This window comes from Cygnus atratus, chromosome 4 (assembly GCF_013377495.2).
Source record: "Cygnus atratus isolate AKBS03 ecotype Queensland, Australia chromosome 4, CAtr_DNAZoo_HiC_assembly, whole genome shotgun sequence".
Taxonomy (NCBI): domain Eukaryota; kingdom Metazoa; phylum Chordata; class Aves; order Anseriformes; family Anatidae; genus Cygnus; species Cygnus atratus.
In genome coordinates this window covers 21,765,994-21,788,654 of record NC_066365.1, presented here as the reverse complement: position 1 = coordinate 21,788,654, position 22,661 = coordinate 21,765,994, and the positions used below count along the sequence as shown (strand labels likewise).

General features: G+C 40.3%; 1 protein-coding gene across 2 annotated transcripts in view; it reads left to right on the top strand.

The window, feature by feature from the left end:
- The first annotated feature begins 227 nt into the window (after nucleotides 1-227).
- The window catches only part of TENM3 (teneurin transmembrane protein 3), a 420,747-nt gene continuing 398,313 nt past the window's right edge, over nucleotides 228-22,661 (top strand). Inside the window, exon 1 of one of the 2 annotated variants that reach the window (XM_035557879.2) lies at nucleotides 228-370. The gene's annotated coding sequence lies outside the window, so the exon portion shown is untranslated. The remainder of the gene's footprint in view (nucleotides 371-22,661) is intronic. The other variant, XM_050710510.1, reaches the window with a different exon arrangement.

Genomic DNA, 22,661 nt, shown 5'->3' with positions numbered 1-22,661 from the left:
GCCCGGTCCCCCCGGTGCCCACCGCGCCGGGTGCGGGCGGCGGCTCCTCCCCGGCTCCTCCTCCTCCCGCCGCCCCGCCGGGGGTGAGGGGGGCGAGGCGGGGGGAGCCAGCTCCGCGGGGCGCGCAGCGGGGCCGCCAGCCGTCGGCCCTCCCCCGGCCGGCCCCCGGCCCTCCCTCCCGCCCGCCCGCCCTGCCTCCCCGCGCTGCCGCCCGCCCGCCCGGCCTGACAAAGTGCCGCCCTGCGCCGCTATCACCCGCTGCCGCCGCCGCCGCCGCCGCTGCTGAGGCGCGGAGGCGGCGAGGCTCGCAGCGCGCCCGCCCGCCCGCCCGCGGTAAGCGCCGCGCTCCCTCACGGCGAGGCCGCCTGAGGTAGGGGCTGAGGGGGGACCGGGACCGGGGGCGGGGGGACGCGGGGGCGCCGGGGCCTCGGCACGGCCCTGCCCTGTCCGCAGCCCGAGCCCGGTGCCGAGCTCCCGGCCCGGCTCCCGGCCGGCCCCGCGGGCGTGAGGCCGAGGGGAGAGGCGGAGGAGGCGGCCCCGGGAAGTTGGCGGCGGGTCCCGAGCCCGGGGGCTGGCAGCGGGGGCTCCCGGAGCCTGCCCCGGCTCCCGGGGGCTGCCCCGGCGCAACCTGCGCGGCGGGGGGCGAGGGCGGCCGGCGGGGAGCGGGGGAAGGGGGACCGGAGGAACCGGGAGGCATTTACGCCGAGGTGAAAGCGGAGAGACCCGAAGAAAGCGTGCGCTGAGCAGGGGGAGCGCTGGGCTCCCCGCCGGGATCGCGGACACTTGTGCTGCCTGCTCTCCGGTTGGGTTTTTTGTTGTCCCCCGCCTCGGACGCCCAGGGCAGTTTCATTGTTCCCGTGCCGAAAAGTTTTATGTCGTGAAGTTGCTCTAAAGCAAAGTAATGCAACGAGATAAAACACGGGGAAAGACGTTTTTATGTGCTCGCACGCTGTTAAAAGTTTTAATAGGATCTATTTCTGTAAGATGCGTCGTCCTAGGCTCAGCTAAATCTTTACATTTAAAATACTTTTTTATGAGAAAACTTTACCGTTCCTACGCTTCCTAAAAATTCTGGGTCCTTATTGCCAGCTTTCTTAGACGGATGCTTGTGTGACTCTGTTCGGGTGGTACCTGTCCCATTTTATCGACTCGATGCCAGGCATTTTGCATCACCCTGTTGAAGCCTTAAAATACCGCTCTGTGGCTGCCTCCATCCTAAAACTGATGGAGTAAGGAGCGTACTGAAGTACAGGCGTTGCACTTCTGGGGTCAGTTGTGCTGCAGAAGAGTTAATTGTAAACCACGTAACGAGAGTCTCGGGGTGAAAAATACAGCTGCAATTCTCCTCTGAAATAATGCAAGCCTCGATCAGAATTATTGGTGCACTCGTATCTAGCACATGGGCTTAATGTCATATGTAAGGAAAGATTTTTTTTGTAAGGTGTACGTTGCTTTAATGTAGGAATACTTAGGAAAGGGTCCTACCTAGGTATGAATATATATGATAAATATATCACTTAAATCTGAGGAAAACATTATTTTTTTTTTTTACCAACCCATTACATTACAGTTCCTACCTCAGCCATTATGGACTTGCTGGGATATTTTCAGTGGTCTGGGAAATCAGGGGAGGAGGAAAAAAACAACAGTACTGAAGTATTAGATGTATACCTCTGATTAAAAAGTAGAATTAAATGAGTTTACATGAGCGGACACTGAGATGAGAGAGAGCATTTCATAGAAGAAATGGTCGACCATGCTAAGGAGATTCATTTAATAATTATTGGAGGGGAAAAAATCCAGAGTAACATTCATAATCCGGTTTGCAAGTTAAGACTGGTACTTCAGTCAAATCTCTTTGAGTCCAGGAGAAATTATTTGCTGTTTGAATAGAAAAGGCAAAAAGGATATGGTAATAAAAACTGGATTTAAAGTTGCAAATCAGTCCACAAATTAAAACCATGGTTTTGATACGGACCCCATAAAATACCAGAAAATGCAGTAATAATCAACTTGAAGGTACGCTTCTGTCATCTCGTAGCCCCAGCAGCTTTCCAGGGCACAGGCTGGGCTCAGGGAGATGCCTCGTACCTTTAGCTCCGGCTGCAATCAGCGGGTCTTATGCAGAGCCCGTGTAGATGGGTGCGAAAACTCCCGCTGACTCGCATCAGATTTGGATTAGGCCCAATAAAAACTGAGAGTACTCAGCAACTTGGAGGATCAGGTGCTGTTTGTGAAGACTTAAAAGAAAACACCAGAGACCTCTGTGAAGGCTTCAGGTCAGAAGTACTTTTTTATTTTGAAGTGATGCTGCGCGTGCTGTACTGAGAGTCGATCCTCGTGTTTCTGTTAGAAGCGCATCTCTCTGGCAGCATATGAAAGAATATACAAAATGCCTAAAGAGAAATCACCCAGAATTTTGCAAAATCTTACACAAGTATGTTGTACTTCAAGAATTAGAGGCAGGTTTGAACCGTGGTACCAGCCATTAGAGATTGTAATAATCTGATTAATATATGCAATATTATTACTGCTTTTTAAGAATAACTTTACTGTATAACCTGCTCTATTAAATGAATACATGTAAACTCTTTGATAGGCGTACTGTTGTAGCAGATGTGGTGATAGTGTGACTTGAGCATTTTAAAATATCAAAATGCTCCTGCAAGTTGGTGTAGTTAATATACCACAAAAAATTCTCAGGAATAATTTTAGTGTGTTGTAATAAAAATCTTGGTTTGATTAATTAATTTATTTTTTTTCCCAGGCTAGCTGGTTGAAATATGTAAGTTCTTTCAGGATATTTGCACGCGATCCCTGTTAATAGGCTGAAAAGAACCTTGTAATCAAAGTAAATGCTTTCACTTTATAATAGCATAGTGTAATCTGCAAAGTTTGTGGTAAAATAAACTCAAAGTTAAGGTAGACATCCACACTGTCATTTGAGCGATTTGAAAAGGAAAAAAAAAATCATTTAATTTCTGAAGGTTACAGAGGCTTTAAAGAGTGCTGTTGTGAAAATGTGCACTTTAACAACCTTTCCTTCTCTTAGTTCTAAAACTGATTAATTACTGTGTCTTATAAAACCTGATTTATTTCATAGTTTTTTCATACCAAGCATTACCATTATGAAGCTCTCCTTATAATTGAGATTAATGTTTCTGAGCAAAGAAGTGGTTTGGAGGGCTGCATTCATTTTGAGTGCTGTTCTAATCAATTTTAGATACAGCATTTCACAATGTATCAGTCTGCATCCAAACCTGCCTGATTATGTAGAATTAACTTGTTAGTGATTGATAGCAAGCCTGCTCCATCTTGAGAAGTGATTTGTTTCAAAACAAGTGTTATGGCTTCCAACAGTTTGGGTGCAGGGTCAGGCGACTCAGATGCCCTTTCTGCAGGCTGAATGAAGCTCGGCAGAGTAGTTAGGAAGAAATGGTGTGCTTTTATGGAAAACAGGAAAAACCTTGATCAAATGGTGCCCCTCCAACTGCTGCGTTGGTCTTTGCATACAGGCTGGAGTGACACGTACAATGCACGCGAAGCATCTTCATGCATCGCTACATGCTGCAACCGTGCACGTCCGCCAGATTGTTCTGAAGAATAATTACCTTTACTTTTTAAAATCAAAACTTAGTAGGTGAGTTTCGGACAACAAAGCGTAACTGCATGTTGCCTACACAGGCAGTGAAAGATTTATTATTTTTTTTTCTCCTTTGAAAACCAGCAAGGATAGTACTTTTTTCGATATCTGCTGAAATATGTGCACAGTCTTCTCTCTGTGCACTTTCTGGTCTCAGCCTCACCACCATTTCTTTCTTAACCAACAGTATATGGTCACACGCTCCTGCTGAGTGTGAGGCATTAATATTTAAAGTCCAGGAAAAACTGATTTTTGGATAGTGGGAGAAAAATACATTAAAAAGAAAAAAAGGCAAACTTTTGGGGGAAAAATAGAGAGAAACCTCTGAAAACAGTAAACGCAATCCTCGAGAGGTTTTTGTGTGTATGTATATTACCAGGATAGTGGTTTCAGTCTTAATTGTAATTATTTATGTATTTCTTGCAAGGGACGCTAATTGCATTCAATAGGTTTTTAAGTTTGTTTCTGTACTGAACCAATTAGCTTGTTAGTTTATACGTGCTTGTAAACAGTGCACAGAACGTTGCAAAAAACACTTCCAGCTTTATGCAGATCAGAAGCTAATAAAATTACACAGTATTTACGAATACCAACCCCTGAGTTCTTTCTCCACGCCACTTAACTCATTCTTTTGCTGTGGAAGAACCACTGTATTAGTACAGGTTCATTGTAGTTCTGGAACAGAAATAGCTGCTACTGGTCTAATACAAAGGGAACACTCTCTTAAATACATTCCAAAATAAAGATTACAACACAATTGGTATCTCAGATCACCTTCTTAGATGCATACCTGTGTGCATGATACATACTTCATCCTACAGCATATTTACTTTTGTTGTAAAATAGCTTTTATACAGAGATGATAGATAAATGACACAAGACTGAGAAGTAATTCAAGCCTGACAATGTTCTATCGTATACATACTACAGGTCTTGTCTAGGAGTAGGTGTGCTTTTCTAGTTTAGATTGAAATCCAGCACAGAAGTTCAAGACTAGATGACCTAATTGCTTTAACTTTTGCATCTTCTATCCGTGCAACAGATTTTGGGGTTGTTGATCCTCGATGTGTATGTTTGTGTCTGCAAAAAGTTAATTGTAAACATGAGTGCCTAGAAATAGAGAAAGCAAAACACTAAGCTAGAAATTGGAAAGTGCTATACCAAATTCAGCACTGACTAACATACCCTGCAAAGGCACCGAAATCAGCAAATTACCAGGAGTGCTCTGTACTGCTGGACTGGGAGTCTGGAGTATCTCTTTGCGTTAAAGTCTCTTTCATGTGGTATGTGAACGTTATAGGTTATAGTAGCAACTTTGATTTGGTTGTACAGTAGGCTTTCATGAATGCAAATGCAATCTTCACGTAAAAAAGGAAACAGAAACAGTTTTCAACATGAGAAAAGACATGTTAAATTATTTTTGTTGACTTTTCCCTGTTTTGTTTTTATTTTTTTAACACTTGTGGTAAATGTTTAAAATGAGAATCTTAATGTGTTAGCTATGCATTATAATTATGTAATAAGAGTCCTTGTTTCCTTATTTTTTTTTACTTTTTTATTTTTTGTCCCTAGCAAAACACTAAAATGATTGTAGAAATTTATAGTGCAAAACAGGTTTGCCAACTTTGTTTACTCTTAAAAATAATTTATTTCAAAAGGAAGGAGAATCTTTCTCTTTAAAGGCAGTCTATAATCTATATAATCTGCTTCTGTGGGGGGAGAAAAGAAAATTGAGGAGTTATTGTTCCTTTTTTTCCCCTTTGAGTCTCATGCAAATATGCATTTTAAGCTTCCCACTGAAATTACCACTTCATGAGGCAAAGTTACAGTGTGCTCTAATGTATGTAAGGGCGTTTAGCATGGAGGGAGGGGGGGAATTTTCCTGTCACAAAGTTGTCTGAAATGACTTTTAGAGGTCCATTTCCTTTGATACAGAGACATAAATAGTTTCTAAGAGCTGATACATCTTCTAGGCATATCAAGTTAAACAGAAAATTCTAATGTCCAGCCCCAGTTTTCACTTCCTAGTGTAACCTTTATATCTGTATTTCTGCACCTAAATTGCAGAAGTATAAAACAGCACTTTATAAAAAAAAATTAAAATATTACAACTTTAATTTTACCTGTGTCAACATAGAGAAATGTCCAGAAAAAATGGCAAATATTATCAAGTAAGTCTTTGTTGATACGAAACTTGAAACGTGTCATATTGAAATCAATAGTGCTGTTGGTGTTATTTTCCAACATTGTGTTGAATTTCTAATAGTATTTTTTGACAGCAGTTAAAGCAAAATACAAAGGAACGAATGTGTTTTATTTCCGTACTTGAGTCTTGACAGTTTTTGCTGTCTTAAGAAAGCTCCTGCCAATGCTAAAATGGGTGAAATATAGATTTCAAATACTTTTCTTGGCAGGAATTGTAATAGTCACTGTATGTTAGAATTTTTTAGAGGGAAGCCAAGAAGAAAGCGTAAACAGCACATAGTTTACCACGAGGCAACAACAGTTCCCCTAAATCATCCAAGTCCTCGGTACATCCAAATCCTATGATTGTCTGGGTCGTGGCGTGGGTGACTGTGGAGTGGTTGAAGAAATCATTGGTGCTAATAAGTGTTACTTCAGATTAGTAAATGAAAGCCTGCGTCCTCCTTCAAAGGCCTCGTCCATTCTCATTGTAATTCTTTGAACGTTTGTCTGACCTTTCTAAAGAAATCAGGCTGAAACTTCATGCTTCTAGTGCCACAGAAATAAACTGGCCAGAACTTGGCCTGAGCAGCTTGCAGTGTGATGACAGGTGCAGTGATACATCTTCAGCACAGAAGTAACAAACGCTACGTGCCATATCTTAGCAAATTGCTCATTTAGTTAAATCTCTTTTTCCTATCGATGAAACGCTTATAAGACTAATGAGTTCTGAGTAGGTTTGGGGAAGTGAACAGTATCACCGTTGTCTAGCAAAAATCGAAAGGCAGATTGTATTGCTGAGCGTTTTCGTTCCAGTTCTGCGTCTGCCTATACATTCAGGAGGCTGGGGTGGGCGGAGTGCTTTTGTTTTTATGAATGGCACCGTGTAGATGTGTGAGGCGAGGACATGCCCCGCTAACATGACTGGAGAATGGAGACACGATCATTTACCTTGCCAGACGTAGGGCCTATATTCATAAGACAGGTTTCACTTTAAGTCTAGATTTGCCTTAACTCCTTTGTTCTGAGAAGAATTTATATCTTCCCTGTTACAAAATACATGGCTAATTTGAATGGGCTTTGGTGCCCCTGGAAGGTGCTGTGGCTCAGGCGTTCTCTATTTGCCATTAAAAGAGAAAATCCTGCTAGCGAGCTTGGCAAAGCAGAAAATAATGCACGTTATTAAATCAGTTTTTCTTGGAAAGACATTCTTTACTCAAGCACCAAGCTCTTGGTGTTCGCCTACTCCCCTGAAGCGCCAGCCCGGACCCAGGCGGCTGTAGCCAAAGGAGGGTTGGATGCTGCTGCTGGCGTGGCTACAGGCAGTGAGCACCTACGTACTGCTTCAGCAGCAAACAAGGCGGCACTGGATGAAGTCTACGGTTTGGTCAGCAGTTGCTGAGCGGTTTGCTCGCTGTTGTTCCCATTTCAGAAGGTAGATGCATTACAGTCTTACAGCGAGGGCAGAATTGGAGAAACATGGCTTCTCCACAAATGGTTGTCTGAGGTTCGACCAAACACATCGTTGGGAGTATGGGGCAATTCTAGCTCGTATTTGGGAAGTTGGGGCGGTAGGCATTCAGACACATCTCTAAATGTGATTTCCCTTCATCCGCAGCTAGTTAGAAAATTAAGACTTGGGGCAATGGAGTCCTTCAGCATTATGGTTTTCTATCTTTTGTGTTGGGCCCGATTTAACAGATCACTTTGCGTGTATGATTGTATAGGTGGTAGCAAGGATTCCTTTACAGCTTTTCATGTCTCGCTTTGCTGCTTGCTGTGGTAATACACAGTATTTGTAATTGTTTAATCTTCAAAAGTAGTAATTTAATTTTTATAGAACTTGCTGGCAGATGAATGAAAGCTTTCCTGGCAGCTTTATGTATATGTGTGTGTGCGCACGTGCGTGTTGACCATTCGGTTTGACTTAATAGGCACCACAGAACAAAATGATTAGAGGAATTTTTTCCCCCTCTTTGTCTGACAATGGCAGAAATGTGTGATTTTTGGCAGAGGCCAAGATGTTGAGATGACAAACCCCTGTCACGCTTAGGGTCTGAGGTCCCTGGTGACATCTCCGCAAACACTGGGAGTAGAAATGCTCGTCATCTTTCAGAAGTTTTTGGTAATTTGTGTATTATTAGACCATGAAATAAGACCCACCTTGTAATGAAATATTCATGTTTGTAGCCTGTTTTCATCTTTCACATATTTCATGCAGTCAATAAGAGGTAGCAATCTCTCTAAATACATGATAACCCAGAGATACATTATGGATTACTGTATTGTACAGGAAACTTGGTAAGCGATCAGAAAAGCTGGGTTTTTCTTTTCTCTTGAGTGAAGAATATCTTAGAGTAAAAATGGAATATCAGCTCTTACTTTGCATGAAATAGTTATAAATACATTTAGAAATGTTTAAGTGGCTTAAAATGCATAGATGCATAGTCATTTATTCTTTTGATAATTTTATGTTAATTACAGAATGATATAGGGCTAATGATACAAAATGTTAGCAGTTTAGCAGTTCTAATGATATGTTTAAGAACAGTGCAGTCATTAAATTCAGTAAACTGAATATGTGGACCTCATAAATAAATGCTGAATTATAATACAAAACACACCATGACCAAATTAATTAGTATGTTTAATCTAGTGAATTCCAGCTAGGCTGCATACAATATGGACATGTATTTAATTCCTAAATTTAATATTAGCTGCATAAGTCAACTCTCACTTAGTGCAGAATTAGTAATAGAATAATAGAAATTTAATATCTTCTACTGTTTTACATAAGCATCTATTTTCTTTTCTGAGCAAGATGTTTTAACTCTGGTAGGCAGAGATTTTCGGTGCTCGTTAAAAGATGGACCTGAGCGGTGATGTTCCCCCACCACCTCCCCCATATGATAGCATGTCATCGTCAGAAGGTAGAATTCAAAAGGTCCGCAGTGACAAACTCACTCAGTCAAAATGGCAACACTCATTCGAACTCGGTCAGCAATCTTAACGCAGAATATTTTGAATTTACCTATTTGATGGAAACATTGTGTTGGTTGCTTCTCTGTAATTGTTATTATATCAAATTTTATTTATCCACGGCAAGTTTAAAAATGCCGTCTCAATTATTTTTCATTTGAAAGCCTTATTTTTCAAAGAAGCCTGAAAAAATAAAGGTATTTTACTTAAATATTTTTACCAGTGAATAGTCTCAATTTTTTCTTAAATTAAAAGTTCTGTGTTTTTTATCATGTGAGTTCAGGGCGTCATTTTGCTTTGTTATAGAGACTTTCTGGAACTCTGCTCCTGAATTCTTAAGTGTGAATTTAGGACAGAAATAGGGTGATTTTGATGTGTTTGTTATTAAACCTAATTCTGCAAATCTCTAAATAATGTATTTAGTTTGTAGGTCCAGTGACTTCAACGAGATTGTGTAGTGAATAGGCATTGTGCCTGTGATCAGTGGAACACAGGCTGAGGCTCATTGCTTCCATGGGGTATTCCGCTCAAGATGAGGAGAGTTTGGGAATAATCAGTGTGCTTTTTCCATCTTTTTGTCTTGGTATGGGATTATACATCCCGCTATGTCTACCTCTGCATTGCAGTTTTAGTAAATACTTAGGAACCATTCAGTCTTTACGGAGTGACCATAAAGCACCGAGCAGTCTGACTGCACTCTGCTCCTCGGTGTCAAACCTTACTGTTCAATAAGCAAGAGCCCTCTCGTCCAAAAGGTGGCACGATTAGGTTATGCCTCTACTACTGTATTAAACAGTGTGCTGTAACTTTGCAACGTACTGGGGCACAGTCATCTGTATGGCTTAATTCTTCAAGAGCATCTGGGCAGTGGTTGGAGCTGTACTGATTTGTGCTTTCCCAGATGATTCCTGGGCATGGTTCTGCACTTAAGGCTAGGGACGTGTTCATGGGGCCATTCCCAGTAAGTGCTTTGCTTGCAGCCTCCCGATTCAGAGGTTAAGACTTTTAACTAGCACAGAGCTGATTTAATTAGACCCATCTTGAGCAGGGATTCGGGCAGGATGACCTCCAGAAATCCTTTTCAGCCTAAATGATTCTGTGCTTCCGCGCCTGCTGGCTGCACTCCTTGCAACCCTTCTTGGGGGCATTGGATTTGCTAGTTCGGGCACCGCACTGGAGTTCGGCATTGCTAACTTCATTGACCCCATTTGCAAGAGCAGTTGGGTTTAACGGGCTCAGAATTTAAGTCATAGCATTATTATTTTAAACAGTTGTCATGATCTGATTTTATTTTTTTATAACCTGTTGTAAGGGGTCAGTCTTATCCACCCTGATTGTATAAGATCCTGTTAACTCATTCAGAGGATTTGTAGGAATGGATGAGCCCAGGGAGGACCCTTTGTGTTGGAAACTTTAAGGTATTTCTTGAAAAGAGGTATTTTACATTTGGGAAGTTAGCTTTTTGTCATATGCAAATCACAAAGAAAGGACCATACTAAAAAGCCTTTTTTTTCAGTTCTCATTTCAAATTCTTGAATCATTGCTAAATGAGTTAAGTTGTCCTACACCAGGCACTTGATAAAATTAATTCAAACATTAAGATGGGAAAGGCTAACTTAATTCAGTACACATGCCTTCTAACTACTGCATGGTACTAACCTGGCAATTTAAGTTTAGTTGTTTAAATTACATAATAGATGCACAAAAGCAAACGTTGCTGTTTGTGGGCAACGTGATGTATGGAACACCCATTAGCACCTTTTTGGTGAGTTTTTATTGTGAGAGCGGATTAAAGATGATTTATATCTGACTTAGTATGAGAATCTTGAGTCTGTATGTTTTTTAGAATTTATTTCTTTCATGTAGCTTATTACAGAATGGACAGGAGTAACAGGTTATGGTGTTGGTTTTTTTAATGTTGATGAGAGGAATAAAAAAAAATTTTAAAACCTCAACTTTTTAGATGTTTATGTCAAGCTAAGAGACTCTGCTTCCATGCAATGCCTAAACCGCACCTGCAACACCTGATTACACATTGATGTAAAAACATTTACAATCTATAGATCAGACTTTAAGGCATTTACTTAAAATGGACTCGAACAACCATTAGGTACCTAAGATGGAAAATAGTGTGGGCTCTAGCCTGCTGAGCGCAAGCAGTTCACTGAAGCCTAAAGACTTAGGAAGCACTTTTTCTGCAGTGCTTCAGTTTCATACCCAGTTAATGGAGGAAAATAAATGAAACTATCTACAAGGGATCTCACCTGAGGTTAGGCACCCGAACAGGCTATCATTGTGATGGTCTTTACAGCATGTCACGACCTTCCCTCCGTTGCTTTGAAAGTTGGACACTTAGTGCAGTAGCACTGCTTTGTGAGCAGCCTAAAGTGCAGGTTCAGTTTTCTGATCTAAGCTCGGCAGACTGGGCTTCGTACGTAATGCCTCAGCCAACACAGCATCAACAAATGTGAGAGCGCTGCAAAAACAGTGTGGACGTTAAGGGTTTCTTTAACTGGAACTAAACTATTTTCAGTTCTGCTTTATTTTTAACATAACTGAAATGACGTGACAGAGACTTCCAAACTGTTGTTTCATGATCAATTGGAATGCTGAATATTATCCCCCAGTCTAAATGAGATCTTGATTTTTACATTAACATATATGATCAGCACATTAAAAATGAATATTGCTGCAAACATGTAGAGGTTTTCATAGATTTTGTTTTAAGCTCTGGCTTAGATTTATGTTGTTTCAGGAAAAAAATGTTTATATGCTATTTCATTATAAACAGATTAACTGACAAGCTCTGTATCTACTGCTATTGTGAATATTTTTGCTAAATACAATTCAGAGAATTTTAAATTAAAGATGTGCAAAAATTGGGTCAGATACATTTAACTATTAAAACTCTCCTGGCTTATTTATGTTTTCAAAATGAAAGTAGAAAATGTCTGTAGTTTTCTTTCTCATAACATTCCCAATATATTTAGTTTTATTCCATGTTGTTCATATCCAACATACTATGGATCCTGAAAGCTTGGTCTTAATATTTCTTTGTCCTCTTCTGCAACGCCATCCTCATGACTCAGCCCTCTTCTCTCTGATGGCTGAAAACCCCTCTTAGATACCAATTTCTTCTGCCAGAAGATGGGTGATACGGTTTTTGTGTGACAGCTGCACAGACTGCTTGTTCTTTAGTCTCCTCTGTAGTTGTTCATAATTGTCCTTAAAAGAAAGAAAAGGCTTTGGTTTGATTAATATATTACTTTCACAGACAGCATTTTCTTAAAAACAAGCAGCAAACAAGCAAGCAATCTCATCCTGCACCCTCTGCAGCCTGCCTTCTGCCCTTTTACCCTCTCCCCTGTACTAGCTCAGCTGTTAGCTTGGCCATATACTGAATTCAGAACAGCAGCACAGTTAAAAAATAACTATTCAGAATCTTCTTTGTTGTTGGATTTTTACTTTTATTTATTTATTTATTTATTGTCAGGCTTGTAGTGAGCTCGCTGACCCAGTTCAGCAGGCAGCCACGACGTAGTGGTAGGTGCAGGGCAGGAATACGAGGATAGGACTGCCTCTGTCTCTTCAGTATATTTAAAAAATGATTAGCAACATAGCACACCTTCTGCATTTTCCTGACACACTAAATTAGAAACACTTACAGGAGAAAATGAATTCCTAGAAATAGCTTTGCTACTTACGTTTTCCTCTCTGTGATTTCCTTTGTTTCATACTCAGCATCACAGCAGAAAACTTTCATGGATAAGCTAGTCAAGAGAGACCATAAATAAAAGAGAGGAAATTGAAGTACAAGACTACTGTTTTTCTTTTCTTTTTTTTTCCCCAATAAATGTATGTGTGCATGCATACAGTAGGGCCACGTGTTTCTTTTCATATATATATTCCTTTTATAGAAGGAAAGGCAATGATATTGAGATTCCCTTGCTCTGTAATCGAATTGCAAGCATTCTCCAGGAGTTAAACCAGCGGCAGAACGGATGTTGCAGCAATCAGCAGTTGTTTATGGAGAACATAAGAGGGCTCTTTTCTTTAGGCATGTGATTCTGTATTTGAGTTTAAAAAAAAAAAAAGTCAGTATAGTGTCAGTACTGTTATTTGTGCCTCTCAAGTGTTTTCAAGGAAGGGGTAACCTGACATTGTTTATTTTGTCAAAAGCAAACACTATTTAATAATGCAGCTTTCCCCCAGTCTTTGCTGATCATTTGGTGCTGGGTGGCAGGGTTGCAACAGGAGGAGATGCAACAGTTCATGTAGCTTTTCCTACCCCCTATCTATTTCTCCTTTCAGACATGGATATATATAAAGGATTCATGGAGATTTTCATAGTCTAACCCTACCTTTTAGTACCAGCTGATGTGACAGCAGGTAATTCTGCATCCAGTGATGGACTTACAGTTACGCCTTGTGTAGCCTTGCTGCAGTTTTGAGGCAGCACAGCTCAGTTCCTGTTTTTGCCTGGAGAAGGTCATAATCACTTAGCTATTGGTTGTGATCACTGATTTCTCCTGTTCAAGTCGTTCTGTTTCCCACAGAGCACTGAAAGATTCATTGGCTCAAAAGAGGGCAAAGAAGGGGGGGACACATCTTTACAGCCTGATGCTTAGGGCGTGCATTTAAGGAGGGGAAAACTTATAGCTTCCTTTAATCTGCCAGAAATGTCCTTCTCCTTCATTCCTGCCACTGCTCTGGCACTGATGCAAGTACTGGTATGGTTTGGGGCTCAGCCAGAATTTGTCTGTCTGAGAGGTACTTTTCTGTTTTTTTTCCTCTCTCTCTCTCTATCTCTCTTCTTTTTTTTGAGTTAGCCTGTACAAGTTCAATTTGCAGACTGTCTCTTGGAGCACTGTACAGTTGCTAGTGCTGGTGCACAGAGGGAAGGAATCAGTAGCTAAGGCTGGGAATAAGAAATCACTAAGAAGGTTGGGAATGCACTTTTTAACGGGATTATATGGGATTAAAGTGAGCATGTAAGTACAACATAAATGCATATGCAGTAAAAGGCTAGGACAGGTAGAACATGGCCACATCCTGCTTGTAAGGGATGTTACAGCTTCCTGGCCCAAATCTGAGTTTAAGTGCGTACATCTCTTTCTGGATCTGACTTCTGTCTTTCTCTCTGGAGAAGCAGTTGTCAGTTTGAGCCTTGGCTTAGATCACGATCCTGGATCGCATGGGACTGGTTTTATATGTGCAGAGGGAAGAAATATAAGATGGAAAATAAATCCTTTCAAAATGGTATTTAAAAAAAGCTCATACTTATTTCTCATGTTGGCAGTGGCACGGTGTTTCTGATGTAATTCAACATGTTATTCCTGTATGCACGGATATCCTAGGCTCGGTCTTAAAATTTGAAGAGCGCTCTGAAGATGTGTGTGCTTGTCTTCCCTGTAAGAGCAGAACAACTGCTGCTGAGCAATTGTCACCACAAACCCTTTTCAGTAGCTCATGAATAAAAGTTACCAGTGGAGTTTATTAGGTATGATAAAACCTATAAAGTTTAGCCTTATTTTACAAACCTGCACACTGAGGCAATGAAAGAAGATTTGCTCATCGTACCACAAGGATTTAGAACAGAATCTTGACTCCTAATTAGGCTGTATAGAAGGTGGTTCATATTCTTTATATTCTTATTTTTGCCTTGCCCATAATTTTGGCCTGATACGTTAATTTGTCTGTCAGCTTTCTGGAAGCAGTCATATACACTTCTGTGAAGATGAAGATAATGTCAAGCTGTGTTTTCTAGTTGCTTGTCCTCAAATATGGCCACACTTTAAAGCTGAAGACATTCTTTTCAATGTCTTCTGCCTCCCTTTGGTTTGAAAAGGACCTACCACTGTTGCTTCTTAATCCCAGTGTGATTAAATTTCCTTGCAAAGTTTTGCTGGCCATATTTGAAGAACCGAGGTGCTGCCTAACCCAATTAGGCATGTTTCTATGGGACAGTGTCAGCAGCTCACACAGTTTAATACTATGAGTTTGTTCCTGCTGCTATCAGAGAAAACAATAAATGGTTTTAAGTGCCTCTGTGTGTGTGTATACTGGTAGTAGAGTGCACCTTCTGAATTTAGATTTGTTGATTACACATCTTGCTTCTTTCTTAGTTGTATTACCCCTTAAAACAGTAAACCAAAGACGGAAAAAATCACTGAGGTAGAGCGAACAGGAGAATTGCTCTGTAGTTAGTCACTGCCTGAGAACATCCTGTAATTTGGGTAATAGAAGTCTGTTGTTTTGGTCTTCCAGAACTGTTATTAGGCTGTTGACTTCACAGATTTGTATAGATCACAGTTAAAATGAGTATAAAATTAAACTTTATCCTCTCCACCCCCCCCAAAAGTCTAAAAATGTGCGTTAGCAGGTGTATGAACATACTTCTGTATGACTTAGTATTTACTAGTAGTAAGAAATAACTCATTTTTAATTTTTACATTTTCAAAGAATTTATCTTTCTGTATGACAAGCTTACTTTGTATTTGTAGTCGGAACTTAAGGGAATTTTGATGGTGTCTCACAGATGAGGTAGTTACCAAGGAAGGGAGATGCTAGCAGGGTAAAGACATGGGCAATATGTGAAGCATGAGCATGGTTCTCTGTAAGGGAGTCAGAAGAAAATATAACAACATGGATCAGCATATTGCACCTGTGAAACAGTCTGGGTTACTTCTTCTAAAGACGAATAAAACTGAGTTGCCTGAGTTGCTAATTCCAGTATTTCTCCTGTTTGTCTAATGAACTCAGGCTGAGCAGGTGTCGTTCTACCTTAGTACATACCGTCAAGCCCTTGTGCGTTTTCACCCTTTCTTACAAGCTTCCTTACTGAAACAGTTGCCTGGTTTTAAGCTGGGGCTGAGCCGTGCGTGGCTGGAGGAGGCAGGTGGGTGCAGGCTATCTCCAGGCCGGGTGATGCTTGCCCTGGGCCGGGGTAAGGTGGTGCGCAGTGCCAGGCCTCGCCTGCGGCCTGCGTCGCCCACCGCTCCTCTCAGCATGCAAAGGCTGGTGCAGCTCAGTAGGATGGGTTATTTACACAGGAAAACACGTTTCAAGAGAATTCTGACCCAATTGGGCATTCGTTGCCTGTTTAGTAATTTCCCAGAAAACAACCAGGATGGAAAAAGGCATACTCAGGGCTTGAAACATCTAGCCTCCTGAGTCCCCTGTGCTCTGTAAAGCTATGGACAGCTTGCTTTAACAGTGAGGACATTTCATGCATCACCTTTTCTCTCATTGCAGTTATGCAAAGCCCTTGCAGCAACTGTGTGTTTGCCTGTAGAAGTAAAATTAGGGAAGTATGATTTTTAAGCTGTCTTTAAGGAAGAGAATAATTTCCCCATGGTGAATTGTGAGGCATGAACTGCAGCTTTGCATATTGCTGTGGTCTGTGGATCACTGTCAGAAGGCACTGGAACAAATGTGTTGTCCTCCAGAAAACAGTCAGAAAATGAAATCGCAGTTCTGAGAAATGGCCTTTTGTCTTCTGATGTCAGCTGATCAGGAGTGGTTGTCTCATTCGTCCATAATGATGGCTTGAATGTTTTGTGGCTCTTTCAGCTTAAATTTTGTAGGCTATTTTGGCTCAGCGTCAGTTCAATTTTAATCCTTGTTCTTTTCTCCTTTTTTTTTTTTTTTTAGTATCAGTTGTTTATTGCTTTCTCATTTCCATGTGCACTTTCTGTTTTGAAGTGACATACAGAACATCTGTGACTGTAGAGTTTTTAGTGTTCAGTGCTGCTGAAATGTTCAGCATCATATGCAGTTCAGGAAAGCATGTGTTGCCTAGTGATCTTTTTTAGCTGTTGTTATTTTTCCTTTTAGAGTTTTCACTTGGTAGAGGGGCTTTGTGCTTTGCAGAATGAACTCCTGGAGCAGGAGTTTCTCACCACTATTGCACAGCGAGTGGGCACGTTCAGGACTGAGGTAAAAGCTTGATCAGCTGGAGTGGGGTTAATAAATGTGATGGGTCGTGGGAGAAGTCTTACACTCCCGGTACTGATGCCAAGCAATTATATCAGATGGTTTTTCAGACTTTGCCAGGTTTGAGGACCAGATGATTGTAGCTGCTGACATCCGTGTGATCCGTAATGATATAGCCCACTCCCCCACGATTTTAATGAAATGGAAGAATTTCTTTCCAGGGTGAGGAATCAAGGTGTTTAGTTAGTTGGCTGTTTCAGTAAGTCAGAAGTCTGAACACAAGAGTATCTGCCAACTTAAATTGATATTGCGCATACATGTAAGTATCTGACTGTCAGTGCAGGCTACTGTGTCCTTCTTAAGCAATAAGGACGTTTTAGTTAAGCTGTCTCGTATGAAGGTAGACATATGTCTGTGAGGTCTGTGTCAGGGTAACAAGCGCACTTGAAGTAATATGTCTTCAAAAGCTGACCTAGTCTGAACAGTGATGGCAGCATGACCTTGCAAGTGTGCATCTGCTCTAACTTTGATACAGGGGTCATTTTGTACGCTGTTTTCTTTGTAAATCAGGTTGCCTGTGCCTTCTGCAGAGTCTACATTTTTCTGTTTCAAAATACTGTGAGTAAACATCATTTTTTTACCTTAGAATTGCAGAAATACAGAAGATACAGGGTTATGTTGGATTTCAAAAGAAAAAAGCTAGTCTTTGTAAATACCCAGCTTATTATTCTTTCTAGAATGTTATATGCCACTAAGAAAATATTCCTACTTATATAATTGCTTGCATGCAATATGAATAAGCTTGTAAACATTTTTTAAAGAAAACCAATAATTTTTTAGATAAGTGTTCCACTAGTCTGCTATCCTGTCTTTTCCTCCAAATTGTTACTGTGCGTTATGATTGGAGTATGATATAACAGATGTGCAAAAGAACCAGGATTTCAAAGATGTTGAGGCAGATCCATTTTTTATCATAGTGATTATACTTTATATAGCACTTTGCCACAGGACAACCTTCTCCCAATGGCAGGGCACTGAACAGCTTGCATCTGTGGGAAAGTGGTGGCAAAATTGATGGAACAGTCTGTTCCTGCTGATGTTCATTTTGATGCCCCGGAATACTGCTTTCAGCGTCTCTGCTGCCAGAGCCTACCCTGAATTGATGGGACAAAAGGAACAGCCTGGATCTTCATGTGTTGAAGTGAGGAAATGAAATCTTAAATCTCATTTAGATTTGGAACTAAGTGGGTTAGTAATACGTGTGGAGTTGAAAAGGGGGAAAATGACATTTCTACCGCTCCCTGTCATACAGCCCTCTAAAAGGGGTTGGCGTTACTCAGTGGAGGATAGAAGCAGACAAAAAGGATAACTTTTATTGCGATAGCCAAAACTGAACAGAAAACGTAAGAAAGTCTATGAGAAGATATGGAAGTCTTGTGAAGAAGCATGTTGAGTTTAAAATGTACCTCGGGAAATATTTAAGAGAAAAAGTGCTGTGCGTCCACAAGGAGAAAATCTCTCTGATATTACGAAGACCGATGAGCACTCCATGTGATCTGCTGAAATGCTGAACTCTCTGGGGTAGCCCTAATTCATCATCGAGTTTTTGCAAGAGTTCACAAAATTCCCAGTAAGGTAACAGGAGCCATGTTGCTCAAGCACAGCGTTTCTTCCCTTTCCTATTTCTCCACAGTGGTGGGGCCTATCTATGCTTCTATTTAAGTTGGAGAGGAAGTTCCTTTGAATGTGGACAGTGTAGGATTGGGCACTTTATAAAAAGGAGATTCTTCTAAATAACTGTAGGCAAGGAAATTGTGACATTACTTATAAATATCGTTTGTTCACCTTCATGTGAAAATGCCATGAAGTGGTAGGGTCAGGAATGTGTGTAGAAGAGGGTTTTGAGGCTTGTCTATGTGTTCTTAGCATAGTGTGTACATAAAAAGCCACAGCTTTATTCATTTCTTTAACCCATGTAGGCCATAATTTTATGAAGGTGCTGTATTTCATTCCATCTGTCATCAAAACCAGAGATGTTCTCTTTCCTTCAGCACCATTTAGATGACAAGTGAGTGGGTGGTTGTCTGCCTCATCAAAGTGGAAGGGCTACCTCTGTAACGATAAGTTGTTGCTCCATCCACCGGTTCGCTAACCTGAAGACTGAAGGAGAGGGTTTGCATTTGGTTACAACCCTTGACCTTTCTGACTTAGGTGAAGATACCAGGAGCCAGAACTCTAACAAGCAGGGTTCTTGGCTTCAGTAACATACACAGGGCATTCAGTTGTATCAAGGGTCCTTCCCAAGGAAGACTGTTAAGAAGTATGGATTTTGATGTACTCATACAATACATCTTTTGTATAAATCATGTTTTATTATAAGCACACAGGAAAAAAAATCTTTTCCTTTTTTTCTAAAGCATATATTGTAGAACTTCTTTTAAGACGGCATAGAATTAACTATAAGATAGATTTTTCTATTGCTACTTAATAAGCTTTAGCATGTCCCTCATAAACTATGTGATATTTAAAAATACCTGTATGTCTTAAAATCCAGCCTTCCCCCACTGTTTCTCCAGAGGAAAGCCAAATAAGGCATCTTTGACCTTTTTGCTTATCAATGAACTAATAAGACATCTCTATTGTAATAATAGTCTCTGACGTATCTTACACTATGTCTGGCTAACAGAGGAGGTTTGTTCCACTGGGGGTTAAGAATATTTAATCCTTTAACGCTGACATATACAACACATCGCCATGTCAGCTACAGCTGTTTCCAAACATCAGTAACAGAATTATAGATGGTTTTGAAGCTTCTGTGGTGGAAATGAATACATTTGAGGATTCAACTTGCTGACAGTGTTTATGTAATTTAATCTTGCCATCTGGAAGAAAGTAAACATTTTTTAGGAAATTAAAGTTAAAGGTAGCAAGCCCCTTGTGATTTCTGGCTGCTGTGAATAACCTACCTTTAACCAAGATGATGAAAATCGTCAATAGGGTTATATTTAAAATATCATGGTTATATTTAAAAGATTGTTATACAAGTGCATTGATGCATAAAATTGTTTCAGAATATTTGCTTTATTATCTTCACTGCTTATTCAATAGCTAGATGCCTTTTTTCTGCTCAGGCAAAACCAACGTGTTCTTCAGAGTAATGTGATGAAGCACAGGAAGCATGCGCCTGCAGTGCATGTGTGTAGCTGAAGCCCTATAAGTGACTGCTTTTCTTCTCTTACTTTTCTTCCCGTTCCTCCTTGATTCTTTATTATTTGTGATGTTTTTGTTCTCCAGCAGCTACTTTTTTTCCCTTTATTCATCTGCTTTGTTCTTCCCTGAGCTCATTAGTTCTTTTTATGTTTTTAGCTGAGTTTCCTGAAGAAACACAGTTTACACAATCCTACCATGTGTGCTTCAGTCCCACTGTAATAATTTTGAATGTGTTAGCCAATTTTAAACAAATTTGACAGTTAGAAAAAGATTGCAAAGACATTGAGCTCCCATAGCATCTATGAGACCAGGTGGCTTGGTAGAGAGGAGACACCTTAACAGTTCCCTGTAGCAAGCGCTATATGTAGAGAGAAAAAAGAGTAGGAGATGTTTGTAGCAAAACAGAGTAATTAACTACGCTGCTCATTAAATTGCTTAAATGCTTCCCACTTCCCCTGCTACTTCGTTCTATCCTGTTCTGCTTGTGCCATCTGATTAGAAGTTCTACGTGGTGAGGGGGAAGCAGGATACTCATCACAGTTGTCATGGCCTAAAACGTGTACATCCACGCAAGCCATTTCTGTCAGGAAGCTGACTTCAGAGGTAGGTGACTGTGAGGGCTGGGCCATGTCAGCCATTTTATGTCTGGTCAGGGCCAGGGGGGCAGAACCAAAGCAGAGCGCACGCAAGTTTGGTTTGCCTTCAGGTTCTGAGCCTTTGAGATCATCTTTATCTTTGTGAAGGATATGTGCTGGGGTTTCATTTAATGAAATCTTAAATTCTCACAGAAATTGCGGCTTTAAGGAAATCTGTGAATTACCCAGTGTTTTTTATAAATCTAGGAGCTTGAAGCAAGATCAGCACACACAGGCAAATGCTGCTGTGGTGCCCTTGGCTCCTAGGTGGAGGAGGGCAGGAGAAGTTGAGCAGATGTGTAAACTCAGCAGAAATGTTTTGGTTTTATAGTAAAAGGAGAACAACACTTCTCAGTTTTCTGAAAAGGGTTTGTGAAACCAGGAGAAAACTATAGGCTGTTCCCGTTTAACTTCAGTGCCTTGGAGCTCTCATCTGGTTCTTTCAACCTCCATTTTCTCTGCTGATGGAGATCACATTCACGCGTCCTTCTTGGTGTCTAAATCCTCTTGCTTTGCTCTCTTCTGGCAGTAGTGATTTATTTACTTAGGCTTGTACAATCATGCTAGTGTTCTGCTAAAATACCATTTCCGTATAAAAGCTGGATGAGTAGCAGGATTTTAAAATAAAATATATAACTTCATATTCAGTGGAAGTTCTCTGCATCTTTTATAAGTCTGAACAGGCTTTTAAAAAAGATCTTTCTCTAAGCCTTGATAATTGAACTTAAGCTCCCGAGTTGCTTATCTGCTTCTGGAATTTAAACCCGATCCTTGTAAAAACTGCACTGCAAATCTACATGAAAATGAAATCGGATGTTAATGGGGACTTTCTCATCTAGGCTTGTTTCTTAGTAGTAAAAGCAGCAATGTTAGGAACATGGACCTGATTTACAGCATCTTGCATAGGAAAGATTTCACTGAGCTGGTTAGCTGCTGACCAAATCATGCCATGTTCCATCTTCGTCAGTGTGACCTAGCCATTTTGCTTGAAGTAAGTGCACAGACTGTAGAGTTCGTAAACATTTATAGCTGTGCCCTGTGTTAAATAAAGACTATGCTTTATTTTCATGCAATAAAATTTAATTAGTTGTAAGTCAGGTTTTGCTTTAGTTGTAATTAGTTTAGCATATAATTATTGTGTCTAATAGCAATCTAAAATCTGCAAGCATCTTGATCTTACTCCAAGTTAAAAAAAAAAATAATAATTCTTAGATGTATTCAATCAGTAGCTGTAATAGAATCTTATTAGTCAGCCATATTACACACTTTATAAATCATTAAGTGACTGAAGCAATGTTTTCGCTTATGTTTGGTATGTGTCACATTAAGAAGATAGAGAAAAATGTTTTACATTGGACTTGCTTTTCTTAGCTGATTGGGAAAAAAAATAGTTAATGATTTGGGTTGTCTTGGGGAACTGGTAATATTTGCTGTTTGTGTCTTAGCTTTTTTTTTCTTTTTCATTGGATTTGTATTCCAAAATTAAATTTAAAGCTCTAGCTTTCATAATATAACTGGGAAATGAAGAGGGAGAATAGTAATCCTCAATTTTAACAAATGATATGTAATAAATCTCAAAACTAACAGGCGATAATATTTCTATATAAAATGGTATTGTAACATTTGGGGGTTGGGTTTTTCATTTGGTTTGGGTTTGGTGCTTGTTTGCTTGTTTGTTTGTTTTGTGTGTGTGTGTGGTTTTTATTTATTTTTTTGAGCATCCACTGAAAAGTCCTATTGTTGTGTTGTGGCTGGCTGGCATTTCTAAAGAAGTTGCTCTGCAAAGGAACTTACTGTGAACTCTGCCTATGGATTTCCATATGGGAACAGCATTAGAGTAAGAGAGAAATGCAAAGTCCAGTGTGTGACTAGCTACAATGGAGTAATGGGGAGCAGAGCTTCTGTTCTTGCTTCTAGTCCTACACAGCTTTTTTTTTTTTTTTCCAGATATCACAGCTAGCAATGGTTTAATATAGTACTTTTTAGTAATTATTTTTACAATGTCTTCTATATTATCTATTTTAACTGTTTCATCTATATTATTTATTATTAAGGCCCTTATATGTTTGCTCTGT